Source organism: Alnus glutinosa, chromosome 10, assembly GCF_958979055.1.
Source record: "Alnus glutinosa chromosome 10, dhAlnGlut1.1, whole genome shotgun sequence".
Taxonomy (NCBI): Eukaryota; Viridiplantae; Streptophyta; class Magnoliopsida; order Fagales; family Betulaceae; genus Alnus; species Alnus glutinosa.
This window is the reverse complement of record NC_084895.1, coordinates 26184873-26197612: the sequence shown is the minus strand read 5'-3', so window position 1 is coordinate 26197612 and position 12740 is coordinate 26184873. Positions and strand designations below refer to the sequence as shown.

The following is a 12740-nucleotide window of genomic DNA, read 5'->3' as shown; positions in this document are numbered from 1 at the left end:
ACTTCAATTTGGACATTGATGGCATGACTTGGATGTCATTTTCGAACTAATTCAGCCATCATATCTCTGTACAGATAATATCGAACACAGACAATCTGAGATGAAAACATAAAAACATCATTCTGTTAATTTTATACAAACTGAGAAATGTCATTTCCAACGGAAAGATCAATTCATTTTTAGGATTATAGAAGAACAAGCCAAACAGAGCATATGGATTCAGCATCTGGACAATTGTCACTTCCAATGGTACGAGCTTAGAAGCTAACTGTTTCTAATTACAAATGTCGTTACAAGAGCAAAAGACACCTAAAATTGAATGAAATAATGAGCATGGTTTTATATCTCATTGAAGCTCATCATGTAATCAAAGAGTTTGGGAAATATTTGAACAAAACACATCAAGATTTATTATTTCTAAAGAAGTCCCAAGATATTTTGTGCTGGGGGAAGGTACTCCATCTCTTCTCTCTGCAACCACAATCTTTCATGAGGAACCTTGAGTTTTGATGATGTGGAAGCTATCTTCAACTTTCTTTGTATCTGAATTTATGAACTGCAAAAGCAAAGGAAATGAGTGAGACAACTTAATGCATAAGGGTAGATTCTAGCTAGAAGTGCATGCATACCAACTTCTAACTTTAATTCTTTCTTTGTTGCATGCCCTCTTAGATATCTAAACTGGAAAATCCTAGATAGACTCCAGCTATCCACCTGTGCCAATGCATAACACCAACTTCACTTATCAGACATATGCATACATGTGTAAATCTGAGAGCTAATATGAGATCTACTCACATGATTTGAGAACTTGTCCAGAGTAAATCCAGCCATGCCAATAATTGCGTGCACTGGGGCACTATAATTGCTGTGATCATATGTGTCTATCCCATTTTTATCTTTTTTAGGCAAAGCCTTGCATTCATTTTGGTAAACCGAGCAAGATCTCTCATAATTATGTACATGGCCAAAGAGAACCAGATCAACCTGGTAAATAGCAACCAAACCGAGCTAATTTCATACCAAGCCAAGCAAGGGAAAAGTAAATTTCATATAGAAGAAATGAAAACTTGTTAGGCCAAAGGGATTTACTTTGTTTTCCGAGAGTAACGGTTCTACTTCCTCAACAAATCTTTCATCGACGCTAAAGGCATCATCTGAGGAAGAATACATTGGTCTATGCCTGCAATTTACAAATGTTATAGTTTATTCTAGCGTTAATGTATGAAATTTGAGTGCATAGTTACAAGATCAGATAGTATAATGCAGATACACATATTAAGTAAAGAAAATAACAGGCACAATATAAATTATATTCCAACATCATGAGTTCACCTCCCTCTCTTTGAAGGGGAGATGTCTTGGATTCAACTCATAGGAACAGAGGGATTTTATGAGGATTTAACCTATATCTGAAAATAATTGTAAAAAATCAAGGCTTGCTATAGTAAGGTGGTGTTCTAGCATCTATATTAAAACTCATATGAAGACTCTCTCACGTGTTATCTTCCCAACACGTTGTAGTAGACTATTATGTGAGACAGGGAGTGCCTTTCATCAAAACTGTTTGGATCCACGGTATCCACTTATTTAGTACAATACTCCAGGTCAAGTAAATTTAGTTTGCAGGTGAAATTAAGTTTACCCTAATAAGGGGGTTCATTTCATGAATTTTGTTATAAAAATTGCAGGATTTGAATGATTTGGAATGTGGTGGAAAGTATTTGCCTATGATGCAACAATAAGGCAAAGAGGAACTCTTGTTGATTGGGTCAAGTCGAGTAAACTTTCACATATATGAATAGGCTTTTCTTCTGTTAATTTTTCTACTTTTTGTTGATGTAAAGGAAAGTTCAAATGCTATGAAGAAACAGGGTAATTGAGGCCATTTGCACAGGCCACAAACACACATGCACAGTCAAAGAGTACCTCCAAGAGCACCAACATTATTCGGAAGAACAATGTAAAGAACAATGTAAATATATATGTAAGATTCACGTACCCCATGAAAATTAACCAAGGAGTTTTCGATCAATCAACGGAAGCCATGTCCTTTTTCATCCACTCATACTAAAAGATTTGCACATATTTGAAAGAAGGTTATATCAAATTAGATTTAGAGATAAATATAATGGATCAATAAAAAAGCGTTTGATTAATCTAACCTGCTCAGAATTTTGTGACCAATCATGTTCAGTAGAAATCACTGTGAAGTGAATGCTTGCTTGTTCTATGGAATACCATGGCTTATCCTTTGCTGGCGTTGGCATGGGAAAGTAAGTTTCATATGGTATTCCACATTCTCCTCCTGAATCAGGAGTTATATATACTGATCCCGAGTCTATGTAATCTCTGAAAAAGAAAGAAATGTGCATTTATAGCAGCATACCCCACGTGCATGTCAAGAATAGTTGATAGTTAAGCCAAGAAGTAGACTTAGGAATGTATATAATTCAAATTCCAATGTTGATAACTAACAAGAACACCATGAAATTCTACGATGAGTTAATTAGTACATAATTCAAAACTAGTATTCAAGAAATAAGGTCCATATATAATACAATATTAGAAATTTTTTTTTTGATAAGTATAATACAATATTAGAAATTGCTCACAATAACATTGAAGTCATCTCCCTTTCGGGATATGTTTGTAGCCATTGAATTATTTGGATACAAATTTAGGTTGCATGTTTTGAAATTGAGTTTCTGCTTAAGCTTTTAGAGTAATATCTCGTGATATAGAACAAGAAATCTTAAGAATCTGAATCCTAAGATTTCCCTTCTGGTTAAAAAAATCAAAGTGTATAACTCAAACATGAGGAAATAATGAGGCCTACACAGTAAGGTAGAGAGTTGAAATAAATGAATTTGACTGTCGTCTAACAACATTAAAAGCTTATGATATTTTTCTATTAATTTCCCATCCTCTTTAAGAGATGAAAGAACTTTGTTAAACCAAAATCTCATTGATAGATCATATTTAGTAAGAGATTGATGATTCATGCATGTACTTTTATTAGGAATGATAAGTAACAATGCTTATTCAAGTATGCAGATAAGAAAGCTACGAAAAAAATCCCATTCAACTAAGAAGCCCGTGGCATAGCTTATATCTCCAATGTGGAAAATTGAGTCTATGTTGTTAGAATCTACTTCATTGGCCATGGCTTCAATCACTGAGAGAGAACCCGACTATGAATCACAAAATTAAAAACAGTGTCAATAGGTTTTGTGAAAGCAAAATTTCTGGTCTTACTATATATTTGCAGCAGCAAATGCATCCTATCCTACCTAATAACCTGAATGTAGTGCTCGGCAGAAGCATCACGAGGAGCCTTTCCCATATTTCCAAATGCTAAGAACTTGAGCTCATCTGATCCTCCAGCAGGTGGGGTTCGAAATTGGATTTGTTCACTCAAACTAGCTGAGTCACTACATAGAGACCAGCACACCACACAAATATATATGATGAAAGTGACCAATAACTAGGTAATGGAGCAGCGTTATTGAATCAATTTGGACTAAGTAGCATTTTCTTTTCTAAAATTATGAGCAGTTGGTGTAAAGAAAGTTGCTAAAACCTTCCATATCTGTAGGAGAAGGTGCTTGAAGGTTCAAGTCCTGTCATTATTGCACAATGAATGTATCCTAGGTCATGCCACCCAAAGTCCTCTGCTGAACTTGGTAAAGTTGAACCTGTCAATTTCAGAACAAAGGGGCAAACTCTAAGTATGAGAAAGTGGAAGGAAAAGGGTGTGTGTGTGTGTGTGTGTGTGTGTGTGTATATTTATATATGGTTTAAAAAGGTTGTCCAAAGAGAAGGGCTCTAACAGAAAGTAGTATGTATACAAACTTGATCAAAATCATGGTTGACTCTCAAAATTAGCTATGCACAACTTATGCTATTTTGAGTTGGAAATGATTGTTAGATATAGCAGCACCAATTATAATGTTACTGTTTGAATTTCTGTTTTATAGATTTTAATATATCAGTTGTAGAGAATAGGATGTGAGGTTTTAAATCCTTATGTTTGGGACCAAATGAGAAAGCAAAAGTAAGTTGCAAAACTCACTACACATATTATCTTGTGAAAATTTAGTGACTTCTGATGTCAGTGTTTTTCCATCACCATATTGTACTTGTTGAGGTTCCATATTGCCACAACCCATGTTAATCTCATCTGCATCAGAAATCATTAAATTAGAATCATGCTTCATATGGTTTCCTAATAAATTAAACTAGCTGCATGATGCCGATAAAATCAGCGGCAACAAATGCACCTTCGCCTGGCTTAGGATTTGACAATTTCTCAATTTTGTTAAAGAAGTTGTTCTTATGACTCAAACTCAAGTTTGCAAGATCATCACTCTTATGCCAGTTAATCCACCATGAAAATAAAAAAATCACTAAAATTATTCGTTCTGTATGGGTTTTCACAATTCATATATCAAATGCTAATTGTGAAAAGGTGGTCACTCATCAATCTTCCAATGGAATCTATACTTGAGATATATCCATACAATGGCTTCTCTGGATTGCCAAAACTGATAGAGCCAGACCTACTGAAAATGCAAGGGGTCTCAAATCCCCCACCAAAAAATACGAATTCGATCTCGGTTCTGAAGTTAATAACATGAAATGTTAACGCACCACTACAACTGGTCACTATACATTTACCCTTGCTATGTTTCTTGCATTGCTTTTTCTTGCAATTGAGGCAGCCTGGATCATTCTTCATGTACATTGCCTTCAAATTTTAATACAAACATGTATATGTAATGTTAGGATTCAATATAAAGACTCTATACATTTATTAAGATTTATATTTATAAGGAACTATAGAACTGGCAATATCAAATAATTTTCTGTTGGGTTCTTCTAAATCACTAGTTTTTCTATGAATAAGAAAGAATATAATAATAAAAAGGAAACCAAAGGAACAATACACACAACAAGTTTTCCCTGCTATAACAGCAGCAGGGGCAGCCAACACAAGGAAAAAAAAAAAAACCCTCGTTACCACCGGCAGTCCTCTCCTTCGCCGTCATCGAAATAAGGGAGTTTCGGTTTCTTTTTAACCGAAACTCACATATTCAGCTGAAGTTAAGAATTGGAGGCTTTTTTTTTATTTTTTTCCAAATTGATTGCATAGAGGCATGTTTTCTGATATGCTTTTTCATTATATGACGTCAATTGAGGTGATTTTGGTTGTATTAGGGTGAATTGAAAATTTTGAGGTTAGGGTTTCTAGAGGCCAAAATTGGGGATTTTTATGATTTGGCCCTAATTAGTCAAAATTTAAGATTGAATTGCGTTATTGAATATCATAAGTACATGTTGGATCATTCCATTTTATTGGGTTAAGATGAATTCGTGGAAATTTCGAAATTTGGACAATTGGAATTTATGTTTGGTCAAAAAGTTGGGATTTAGCAGAGTTATGTACAGGATTCCTAAATTGATGATTTATGCTGGAAATTGGAGGTTTTAATAGTCCCTTTTTTTGACTCTCGTCTACGTTGTTGTATCACCGAAGAGGAATACAAGGAGAAATAGGATCATCCTAGAAAATTAAAGAAAGAAGAGAGGGAAAAATAGTACTCCAGAAAAGATTCAGATCCCATGCATTTCATGAGTAATGGACAGCGTCGCGTTGAAGAATGCTTGGACTCCACCTACTCAGGCAGATGTCTGAACAATTTGAGCTCGAATGCCTTCTCATATGAGTATGAGGTTGCCCATTTAGGATAAATATAGACAGCAATTTTGTTGTCCAATTGCTGGCCATTTGGGTAAGATTAGATTTCTGTTTTCGTACCCAAGGAACACATAAATATTACACAAACAACTTCACTTCTTCACGCGCCACGTAGAGTCTCGGGCCGGGTGTAAGGTTGTCATAGCGGTGAGTGATGGCTCTGTGAAAGGATTCCACTGCTAATTCTTTTTCTTTTTATTTTTTGGGTAATTGCAGTTAGTTTTTTCTTTTTCTTTTTCTTTTTTAGAGGTTTTGGGGAATTTAATTTTGTGTGACCCAATTGGTTGGAGAAAGTGTAAAAAAAGAAGAAATTAATTTTCTGATTAGAACTTGCATTTGGGCATTTGAGCTTTGTAGTGGGTTCAAAATTATGAACTTGCTGTAATTATTACTTAGATGTTTTTGTGATCTGTGGATAATTTGGTGCACAAAAAGCAAGGGTTTTGCTCTTTTGGGATGGAGAAAATGAAAAGGGAAGGAAGAGGCTTTTGCTTTTGTGGAGATTGATTGGGCAGTAAGCAAAGTTTGATGCCTTGATGACCGTATTTAGGAGACTAATGGGATGGGATTTGGTGGGGGGATTGCATTAAGAATTAAGAAATAAGAATGAGAAAGACTCGGCTCTAGAAAAAAAAAAAAAAACCAAAAGAAAAAAACCCAAAAAAAGAAAGAAAAGAGAGAGAGAGAGAGCCTCTAGAGAGCTTTGTTTTTGCCGGGGAGGTAGGCTTAATGCCTCCTTGCTCCTAGTTGTGTTGTTTGTCCCTCCCTTGTTTTTAACGAGTGGAGGTTTTTGTTCCTCCCGTATAATTGGTGGTGGTTGCTTTTCCCTTATTTCGTTTGGGCTATAGTGGTTTGTATTGTGTTTTTTCCTTGTGTTTAGGTTTGTAGGAAAATTCAATTCAAGAAGTCCAGTTTGGGGAGTGGATGCCTTCTTGTGTCGTCGACAGTGTGCTTTAGCCAGATTTTCATTAGTTTTTTCTCAGATTTTGAAGCCAGATCTACATGCATCCATCGACTTCTGTTAGACACGTGCCACCCAGCCACGTTTCCAGTCGTCTTTCACCCTACTACAGGAAGCATCGATCATGTTAGTTGCTGGAGCTCAACGCGTGTCCTTCACGAGCCAGGGAGTCTTTGCTCTCTGACTGCGCGTGAAAGCTACACTCCGCCTTTTCAGGCCGTGCATGGCAGCCTGGGGTCCACGGCGTCGAAGCTCCTATTGGATGCCTCTGATGGCGGCGTGTGTCCTACATGAGCCGCATTCCGAGGAAGTCAGCCTCTTTGCTTCATTGCCGACGACTTGTTTTTTGGTTTTTTTCTACCTTTATGTTTGTGTATTCTTCTTGTTTCCCCAGTACAGTCTGTCTTTGTATTGTTTACTGAAATTTTTGTTGGCTAAATGCTAGATCGGCCCTCTTTTATTTTGAGAGTGAGCGTTAATGTAAAGAGAGGTTCAAATGTAATTCTTATAAAATTTGTGTTTCTGCTTAGGCATCTGTTTTTAAGTCAGATACTTCTGGTTTTGAGTGTAGAGGTCTTATACCTATTTTTCATGATATAAGCCTTCAGGCTTTTTCTGTAATATATGGTAGCACGTGCTACAATGTTGTTAAAAAAAAAATATACATGGAAGAAGAAGAAGAGGAAGAGAGAAATGTGCAGTAGCCTTATTAAATGCAGACCAGATGGCATATTTTTCCTCAACACATCGGAAGTGCTCAAACTTTGGATCGAGATTTCTTTTACGTAGGGGTGTGGGGTTCAATGGCCGAGATAGGTGGGTCTTTGTACATTGGACTATTTGGATCATATGAGCCTTGTCTTTTCTGTGAGGCTGTCCAAATTGCACGTCCAACAACCCAACTACAAAGAAACCTTATCAAGCTCTTGGGCAAAAGGCTACTTGGGTGGCTAACACATAGTAAGTTTTTTCTTTTTCTTTTTTTCTTTTTTGTTCGTTCGTTTAGTGATAATATATGAATGCCCATTTTTTTTAATTGAAATTGAATCATATTTTGCCTAAATTTATTAAATACCATAACTCTAAAAATTATTCATCCAAAATGTTGATTTTTTTTTTTTTTTTTTTTTTTTTTTTTTTTTTTTTTTTATGAAAAGAAAGAAAAGTCTCGATGGGTGATTGACCACCACAACCAGAAGTTTTGAGGGTGGTTGTAGCACCCCATAGCTCCTTGGGATGGACGCTAAGAGGCTCTAAGAGTGGCACAGCTAATCTTGGTACCATCACGGGTTGTCGTAGCCACCTCAATGCGCTATGAAGGTGGTCACAACCACTTCTGGAGACCCTCAGGGATCACCTTAAGGGGCTTTGAGAGTTGTGCGACCACTCCCAACACTTATGGTTGGGTGGCCGACCATCCATTTTTTCATTAAAAAAAAAAAAAGTAATTTTTTTGGGAAATTTAACATAGCTCGTTAATAGGAGAGGAGACCAGGAGAGAAGGAGCTATGGACTCTGTAAGTATTTTTATTGATATGATTGAAGTATACGTTGTTAAAATATAAATTAAATTATTAAATTCATCAATTCTTATAAGATTAAGTTTTTAGGATATATAAGTGATTATTTGACTTAGTGTTAAAATTAAAGGTCTCAAGTTCGAATCTTGTTTCCGTCATTCACATTTTATTTTAATTAAATATTCTAAATGTTAAGTTTCACCTAATTAATTAAGAATTTACCTAATCACATTTTCTCTCTCTCTCTCTCTCTCTCTCTCCAAATAAGCAGCTCACAACATATACTTTGAAGGAATCTGGTTGGAAAAATTATTCATAAAATTGACAAAATTTATTCAAATACATAAATCAAGCCAACTTGGATAGGTAGGTCGATCTATAGACTATTATATATACTGTTCGAATTGCTAACAATCCAAACAACAACTTATTGGATTTTATCTTGTTGAAGTAGTCATAGACTAACATGTAAAAATTTTGTATTTGTTTTATTTTATCCTGCTATTCTTTTGTATTTCCATTAGCATTATCTTTCTTTCTTGTACTATAGAAAAGCCTTTGAGAAGAACCAAGGGACGTGAAGGAAGGTGGTTGGAAACAGTTGAGCAAAATTGCAGGTTCTCTTTTGCATTTACAGCAAACAATTAGACATGACACAATTTACTAGAGTTATGGTGCTTATGCTTAACATATGTATTGGTTAGAAGACATGACTAGCTTGAACGAAAAGTTAATCAACTGAAATATTAATTATTATATTTCGAAAAGCCACAATTCGTAAACAACTCTTTTAATAAGACCCTTTCTCAGAATAAATCAGTAAACATATTAAAATATCTTTCTATTTTGATGGAGTTTCTTAAGCTATTTAGTTCCTATATATATAATGAAAAAATAAGCAGAGAGTTCAATTCCAATAAATTGTTTGTGTACTAAATTAACTCAAAAGTAAGAATAATTGTGAGTGGGAGAAAATCAAATGGCTAAGAATGCTATGGTACGGTGGTGGTAATAGAGTTGATTATCCTAATTATAGTGTTTCAATTGCAAGCTAATAACTGCCATATTATATTATTATTAGCTTGATCATCAAGGTCGTCTGGGCATATTATTTTATTGCCTTTGAAAGGAGCTTGGAAAATGTAAAAAAGAACATGGAGTTGGAAGCCTTAAATTTGAGGAATGTGTCATGCACTCGAACGCCTGTAGCTCTTTTAGAAGAAATTCTAGATCTAGATATCGTTTCACACCCGGGGTTGAAACTCATTATTTATATGTATATATTACTCTTTAACCCCAAAAATAAAAAATAAAAAATAAAACTCTTTAAGTTTTCGTCAACGACAACATTTTGGTAGATTTTTTTTTTTTTTTTGAACGGATTAGCATGTGCTAACCATAGATATAACAGCCCGAAGGCGTACATGATGAGAAATGAGGGACAGACCCCTCACACTCTAAGCCAGAAGGATCTGGCTTAAAAACAGCTGCCTAGCTGAATCTCAAATCTCACTAGAATTACAATAAAGCCCCCTTACTAAAAAATTCTAATCAAACTTGAGCCACACAAAGGCAAACTGTACATAGAAACAAGAGAAAATACAACACAAAGGCAGAAAACCCTAAAAAAGTCGCCGGTAGTGGAGTAGGGAGGCTGCTTCACCGGAGTGACGCATCCGGAGGCACCCGGCCGAAGATCCGTCGCCGGAGACCCCAGACGGCGCCAAGCACGGCCAGAAAGTGCGGAGCGTGGCCTACAAGCGCAGATAGAAAACAAAGACGCCCTGGCGCGTGAGGGCCACGCGCCGAGCTCCGAGGACCTGCATGACCGCAGCTTCCGGCACCCAGGGCGGAACACGACAGAGACCTCGGCTGGGTAGCGCGTGTCCACCAGAAGTCGACGGACATGCGTAGATCTAGCTTCAAAAATTCGAGAAAAACCAAGGCAAGTTGTTGGCAAGTCGTTATCATAGGTGATAGGCAAGTTGCAACATTTTGTTATATTTCAGAAAAGAACAAAAACAAAATTTACAAATATAAGATATTTATAAGAGTAATAATTCACTACCACATAAATATACAATTTTTCACTATCTTGCCCATGTAGCAAGGTAGTCCCTCACTTTAATTTATTTTAAAAAAATAAAAAAAAAATTCAAAAAGTAGTGGGGGACCACCTTGCCACATAGACAAGGTGGTGAAAAGTTGTATCTTTAGGTGGCAGTGAATATTTATTCTATTTATAATAACTGGCATTGTTTATTAATTTTTTTTTTCTCTCTTTTTCTTTTGTTCTTTAAAATAAAAATACTAACAAATAACTAAAAATATAAAATACCCATAAAATATTTAAAATTATTTTCACCTTTATATCACATTAGAAGTTTTTTTTTTTTTTTTTTTAACAAAAAACAAAAAGCATGCTCCAAAACACATTAGCTGTTTTTATCCTTAAAAATAAAATAAAATAATAAAAAAATGTAAATCAAACAAGAAGGAAAAAGAAGAGAGCAATTTCGGGGGCATTGCTTTAGAAGGAACGATGAAATGCACGAACAATATTTTTTGAAGTGAAAACAGGCAAATATTTGAAAATTTGTAATAATCTTCACACATATTCTCTATTATTGACGAGACTGTTTGTTATTCGATAGGTGTAATTGAATCTATTCAAGTCACTCCAATTAATTGAATCAAAAAAAAAAAAAAAAAAAAAAAAAGTCACTCCAATTAATTGAATCTATTCAAGTCACTCCAATTAATTGAATCAAAAAAAAAAAAAAAAAAAAGGTCACTCCAATTAATCTATTAAAAAAAAAAAAAGTCACTCCAATTAACTTCTCCAATTATACCTAGTTAACTTATAGAATTTTTGAACTAAACGTCATCAATTACACAAAAAAAAAAAAACGTCTTTTAGAATAAAATAAAGAACCAAATTAATCCCTATAAATTGTTTGTGCACTAAACTCAAAAGTAATAATAATTCTAAGCGGGAGAAAATCAAATGGCCATGAAATATATGCCGGTACTAATGGAGTTGATTATCCTGACGGCTTTTCAAGTGCAAGCTAATGAAATATATGTTGTTAAAGCATTTTCAAAATTAATATGTATATATATTTATTTTGAGTGTTTGAAATGTTTTAAAAGGAAGGTGTTAAAGAGCATTAAATGAATATAGTCCCATATGAGAAAAAGAAAAACGATAGTTGGTAACTTGGTATTTATAAAGCCCAACGCACTTTAAGAATTTAAAGTGATGTTTGAGTGTATACTCTAGTACGGTGTGAAGCACCGAACACACACGCGCATGTGGCAATGGGCTGTAGGACGCTAGTGGCGCACTTGACCTTTCAATTTTGGATGGTCATGATCAATCGATCTGATGGTTTAATTTAAATCATAGGATTCTTCTTAGGTAAATCTAGTGGTTGGATTTACAGGATCATCACTAAAATAAACTGTAAGGTCAAATCACATTTGATCTAACGGTTGAGATTAATTAATAACAATCTAATGGTTATTATTAAATAATCATTGACAGTTATTTAATCTGATGGTCAGAATTAGTTAAAATAGTAGTTTATGACTGTTACTTAAGCAGTTATGGACGGTTGGATTAGCAGTTATCAACATAATTGTCCTAAAATACAGAAGTAATTGCTGTCCTGATATTTAATAAAAAGATAACAAAATTTCTTTGATTTTCAGTGCTTTTTGATACCTTCAGTACTTTAAATTAAAAATACACAAGTTGTCAACATTTCATTTTTCTGCTTTCTTTTACTATTTCTAACACTTTTTTATTCAATTGTTATGAAAAGTGCATCCACAATAAGAATCTGTACTGAGATGTCGTCTTCTGCAGAACCAATGAGCTTCAAGGTATGGTAAAAGATTATTTTTCTGTTCATAAACATGTTAATTTTTTAAAGAAGACTTGCTCAATTTTATGTTTTCTATTTTTATAAATTAAGCTTGTCTGACTCCTTCAATTTGTGTTGACTCCTTCAATTTGTGTTGATGGTTAATTTTAAGGTCAGAAATAAGATGGCATTGCAGGTTTGAGGGATCTTGGACTTGGTGTGGATATATATATATATATAACAACTCTATGTTTTATTACTCTTTTTGGTTGATGTTTCTGCATGTTGACTTATAATGATATGAAGATGTAAAGACACTATTATTTTGATATTATGTTTGGATTGTAATTTTGTTTTTTTTTTTGGCATGATGGAACTGGAATTGGGTTATTATTGCATGTGGATTTGCTTATCTAAAAAGATTAAATCACCCCTGTGATTTAAGCTTTAACTAATAGGTCATGATAAATTTAATAATTTAAGTAATAAGAGTAAGAGAATTCAAACTATAGGTTATGATAAATAACGATAAGAATAGGCTGACCAGAGTCTCATTGGCCTTAATTGGTAGAGTTTTCACACCAAATGAGAAGATGTGTCACGCCTCAAACAAAAGATCTGTTTATTCA

General features: G+C 34.6%; 1 pseudogene; it reads right to left on the bottom strand.

Annotated features, from left to right (window-relative positions):
* Nucleotides 1-153: 153 nt before the first annotated feature.
* On the bottom strand, nucleotides 154-5051 carry LOC133879269 (probable inactive purple acid phosphatase 27; annotated as a pseudogene).
* Nucleotides 5052-12740: the final 7689 nt, after the last annotated feature.